The following is a 6054-nucleotide window of genomic DNA, read 5'->3' on the forward strand; positions in this document are numbered from 1 at the left end:
TGAAACTGCTTTATTCAGTGTTTATACCAGTTTTAATCAGCTAGTTCATTTGTTTTGGCAAGGAAGAGATCTCTATGGGTAATTCAGCTCCCACGAAAAACCTCCTGAACTATAAACACTTAAGTCGTTCTAAGTGAGAGACGTTTCAGCTGGTTGCAATCTGCAATCCTCACCACTAGATGCCACTAAATTCCCCTAAATCTTACACACTGTTTCTTTACGCAGCCTACTTCATCAAGCAGTAATATCAACTATTTGCTGGCCATCGTGTAAGACAAAACATCAGCACTGTGTGGCATGGATATTTTTGCTTATAGGTCCAGCGTGTAGGATTTAGGAACATCTGTTGGCAGAAATGATGTATAATATTCATAACTATGTTTTCATTAGTTTAAAATCACCTAAAATAAGAATCATTGTGTTTTTGTTACCTTACAATGAGCTGTTTATATCTACATATAGAGTGGGTCCTTATCTACAGAGATAGATGTTGCTCTACAGTAACTCAGAACCCACAATTCAAACACTGATTCTAGATCAGGCCCTCAGGAAGTGGGCCAGGCTTTCAAGCAAATTTCTGTAGTGGTCAAACTGTGAAATTACAACTTCTAGGCATGTATGGATTACTGAACAGGCCTATCAGGCACAGGCCCAGGGGCTCAAAGTGTCAGGGCGCCCCTGGGCCTGTGCCTGCAATATGTTCCTCAAGGAGACATGCACTAATCAGGAAGAGACTCAAAATGACCACAGAGAGACACAAAGAGATGCAAAAATAGCTGCAAGGAGACTCACAACGACTATGGAAAGGAGCAAAACAATCACAAAGAGACACAAAACAATTACAGAGAGATGCAAAACAGCTGCAAAGAGACTCACAACGACTACGGACAGGAGCAGCATGATCACAAAGAGACACAAAATGACCACAAATAGATGCAAAACAACAAAAAGAGGCTTAAAATTAAGTCTCCATGTCTGGGCCCAGGGACCCACTGTCTCATTGTACGACTGTGCTTCCAGGTACATCACATGATGCCATGGGGCCCAAAAAGACATTTTCCCATAGACTTACACTGTAAAAGAGACCTCAAGGCAAGGCCATTCACCTTTGCGTTGGCCACCATCCCAGCTGGCACCAGACATCAAAATGACGTCAGAAAGACGTTGGAGTCTTAAGTTAATCAGAAGTTAAATTTTGGTTACAATAAAAATTGAGTTGACGATATTTTAAATGTCTAATAACACGAGGCACCCACTAGCTCACCTGGTAGAGCAGGCACCCCCTGTGCAAAGGAAGGCCGTATCCTCACTGCAGGGGCCACAGGCTCGATTCCAACCCACAGACCCCCACCGCACCGCATGCCACCCCACCAAACAAAGGCAAAAAAAAAAGCCCCAAAAATGATCATAAAAAAATGCCTGATAACGTTAGAATTTCATATTGTGCAGACGATCGTTATGACGTTTTACAGACTTTGGCTTTTGTCCGTCAGACCTTCAGACTTAATATTGTTATTCTACGTCAAGATGATGTTAGCATGAGATGTTTGGAAGACGTTGGATTTTCTTAACTTAACAATACTTAACAAACTTACAATACAAGTCACTATTCTATTCTATTAGATTGGCGTTGGCATTAGAGGTTGTCCTGACATTGAATTTTGGACATCTGACATCACAGCCTAAATTCAACCAAATATCAACATCTAACACCATTGGTGGCCAGCTGAGCTACACAGGAGAAACTTCAGTTCTGCAGCCTCACTGCCAGATGCCACTAAATCCTCCACACTGGACCTTTAATTTGACCATTCCCAGGTTAAAGTAATGGACCAATAAAAAACATAAACAACAGAAAGATTAACCTGTAGAAATCATTTTTAGTTGCCTCTTCCACTGTGATAAAAGATCTCTCCAGTTAGCTCTAAGTGGACCGTAAACACTGGAAACTGGTGTCTAGTCTGTGCCAACTCAGTTGCACTTCCCATTTGGCACTTTAACACTGTTTCTTTGAACGGTGTGACATCCAATTAAAGTTGCATGTTATAACCGAGCATCACTGCCAGCAGACACCTCAGATCAGCTGTATCACATATATGCTGTTTACAGTTAAAGTGCCTGTTTTTCTTATCTCTCCCAGAGGTCAGGACTAAATTGGCTAAAAGCGCCTTTATGTATTCAGCTCTGCTTTACTGTAGAGGCTTAAAAAAAAAAAAAAGAAGCGGCGTCTCTTGTGAGTGTAAAGTGATAATGAAATACCTGGAGATAGATGGGCTCAGTAAAGAATTGTCTGTGCTCTATTTAGTGGAGAATATTAGCCTGTGAGTCCTTTGATGCGTTTGTTTTTGGGGAGTGTTACCCCGTCACCTTTCTTCCCATGATGCCACAATCTCGGTGTGATCTCCTTGAAAGAGTAGACACTCTCACTCTCAGTGGGACTACCTTATTAAAGGAATGTGAGAGATACTGTAAACACACACTTTATCAAAGGACTCAACCCTGCTGTGCGCCCCGCAGGTCATCTCTGCTCGTGTGCGTGAGCTGCTGGGGATCACAGAGACCCTGTGGAGCCGCAGCATCGCCGACCCACCGCGGGACAGCATGGGCTCCTTCTTGGAAAAAAAGAGCCGGACAGGTGAACGGGCAGATGGCCTCACCTATCAACAGTTCCTGGGTGATGTGTGTCTGTGAGAGAGGCATGAATCACAACAGTAAAGGAGCTCAGCAGAAAACTAAGACATGTCCGTGTCATTTCATATCAGCAAGTGTCAACTCATGATGACTCTGATGAGACACTCACAGGAGGCCACACGCAGGCCTTGACATTAACACTTCCCACCAGCAAAATGCTGGGATGTTGTTGTGGCTGCTGGAAAAAGCAGTTAGTCTGCTGGGTGTTTGTGCAGGTAGCCAACACGAGTGCAACACTTTTACATTTATGTGATATCAGTGAGTTTGTGCACAGACATTCAGTGTGATAAACAGATTAAATAGCTCTATTTTACATTTCCGCATAACCATTTTAAAGGGAGAGTTCACCCCAAAATCAGAAATACATACTTTTCCTCTTACCTGTGGTGCTATTTATCAGTCTAGATTGTTTTGGTGTGAGTTGCAGAGTGTTGGAGATATCAGCCGTAGAGATGTCTGCCTTCTCTCCAGTATAATGGAACTAGATGGCGCTCAGCTTGTGGCGCTCAAAGTGCCAAAAAAGACATCTGAAAAACTCAACATCAATGTCTCTTTCCAGACATCATGCCCTGGTTACTCAAGATAATCCACAGACCTTGTTGTGAGCAGTTTCATGTAGGAACTATTTTCTTTTGCACCTGCCAACTGCATCACCACACAGAACTAAGTGTGCATCGATTCATGGATGAGAGTCTCGTGCTCGTGATAGTGCAAGATGTAAGAGCCCTGATGAACCAAACAGACAGTTATTTAACCTTAATTTAACAAGAAAAACCTCTAAAAAATAAAAATATGCAGCTCTAAAACAAGCAAAATAAAACACAAAATAAGATAACTACAAGGAAAGCCAAAAAGTATGTTAATGTACAGTACAGGCCAAAAGTTTGGACACACCTTCTCATTCAATGCGTTTTCTTTATTTTCATGACTATTTACATTGTAGACTCTCACTGAAGGCATCAAAACTATGAATGAACACATGTGGAGTTATGTACTTAACAAAAAAAGGTGAAATAACTGAAAACATGTTTTATATTCTAGTTTCTTCAAAATAGCCACCCTTTGCTCTGATTACTGCTTTGCACACTCTTGGCATTCTCTCCATGAGATTCAAGAGGTAGTCACCTGAAATGGTTTCCACTTCACAGGTGTGCCTTATCAGGGTTAATTAGTGGAATTTCTTGCTTTATCAATGGGGTTGGGACCATCAGTTGTGTTGTGCAGAAGTCAGGTTAATACACAGCCGACAGCCCTATTGGACAACTGTTAAAATTCATATTATGGCAAGAACCAATCAGCTAACTAAAGAAAAACCAGTGGCCATCATTACTTTAAGAAATGAAGGTCAGTCAGTCTGGAAAATTGCAAAAACTTTAAATGTGTCCCCAAGTGGAGTCGCAAAAACCATCAAGCGCTACAACGAAACTGGCACACATGAGGACCGACCCAGGAAAGGAAGACCAAGAGTCACCTCTGTTTCTGAGGATAAGTTCATCCGAGTCACCAGCCTCAGAAATCGCAAGTTAACAGCAGCTCAGATCAGAGACCAGATGAATGCCACACAGAGTTCTAGCAGCAGACCCATCTCTAGAACAACTGTTAAGAGGAGACTGCGCCAATCAGGCCTTCATGGTCAAATAGCTGCTAGGAAACCACTGCTAAGGAGAGGCAACAAGCAGAAGAGATTTGTTTGGGCCAAGAAACACAAGGAATGGACATTAGACCAGTGGAAATCTGTGCTTTGGTCTGATGAGTCCAAATTTGAGATCTTTGGTTCCAACCGCCGTGTCTTTGTGAGACGCAGAAAAGGTGAACGGATGGATTCCACATGCCTGGTTCCCACTGTGAAGCATGGAGGAGGAGGTGTGATGGTGTGGGGGTGTTTTGCTGGTGACACTGTTGGGGATTTATTCAAAATTGAAGGCACACTGAACCAGCATGGCTACCACAGCATCCTGCAGCGACATGCCATCCCATCCGGTTTGCGTTTAGTTGGACGATCATTTATTTTTCAACAGGACAATGACCCCAAACACACCTCCAGGCTGTGTAAGGGCTATTTGACCAAGAAGGAGAGTGATGGAGTGCTGCGGCAGATGACCTGGCCTCCACAGTCACCGGACCTGAACCCAATCGAGATGGTTTGGGGTGAGCTGGACCGCAGAGTGAAGGCAAAGGGGCCAACAAGTGCTAAACACCTCTGGGAACTCCTTCAAGACTGTTGAAAAACCATTTCAGGTGACTACCTCTTGAAGCTCATGGAGAGAATGCCAAGAGTGTGCAAAGCAGTAATCAGAGCAAAGGGTGGCTATTTTGAAGAAACTAGAATATAAAACATGTTTTCAGTTATTTCACCTTTTTTTGTTAAGTACATAACTCCACATGTGTTCATTCATAGTTTTGATGCCTTCAGTGAGAATCTACAATGTAAATAGTCATGAAAATAAAGAAAACGCATTGAATGAGAAGGTGTGTCCAAACTTTTGGCCTGTACTGTATGCTAGAAATTAACCGTAAAAAAAACGCAAAAACAGCAACTACACATGATCAGAAAGACCAGCCAAGACACACCATGACATCGACTTATAGACGATTGTGTACAAAAATCTTGCGACAGTGTTTTTAAACGGCCGAGAGTAACCAACAAGAGCAGCTTTAAATCCTTCTGCAGAAGATTCCAGCTTACCAAACTCTGTACGTACCCTCAGTACAGACTATAAAACATGTTTTGTGAATGGAGAGCAGAGCCATTTTCTATTTTTTTGCTAATGAATACACAAGTATGTTGGACGAAGGCCAATAATAGCTTTGTAAACAAGAGAACGGCAATGAAAAAGTCTATGAAATTGTAAGGAGAGCAGACTTTTTCAATGGCATTGCCCTAGTTGCCCTAGCCGGCCCTCATCGGCTCTTTTTGGCTCTTTTTCATCCAATTCAGCATGTTGAATCGGGTCAAGAGGGCGTGAGATTGAAAAAACTTGCTACATAAGATAAGATTTTTTCAGTCATTGAGCTCTTTAGTAGAAACACTTCGTAACTGTTTGTTTTATTGTTCACTAGCGCACGGTAAATATCCTTTGTTCTTTCAACATCAGGTTCTGTTGTTAATGTGCTAACTGCCTATTTAGTGTTATGAATCTGTCCTGTCGGTCTTCTGGTTTCCCTTTATCCATCCATTTTCAATCGTTTATCCGGGGGGGCAGCAGTCCAAACAAAGCAGCCCAGACGTCCCTCTCCTCAGCAACGCTTTCCTCCTCCTCCTGGGGGACCCCAAGGTGTTCCCAGGCCAGATGAGATATATAATCCCTCCAGCATGTTCTGGGTCTGCCCCGGGGCCTCCTACCAGTGGGACGTGCCCAGAAC

The sequence above is a fragment of the Epinephelus lanceolatus genome, chromosome 13, assembly GCF_041903045.1.
Source record: "Epinephelus lanceolatus isolate andai-2023 chromosome 13, ASM4190304v1, whole genome shotgun sequence".
Classification (NCBI taxonomy): domain Eukaryota; kingdom Metazoa; phylum Chordata; class Actinopteri; order Perciformes; family Serranidae; genus Epinephelus; species Epinephelus lanceolatus.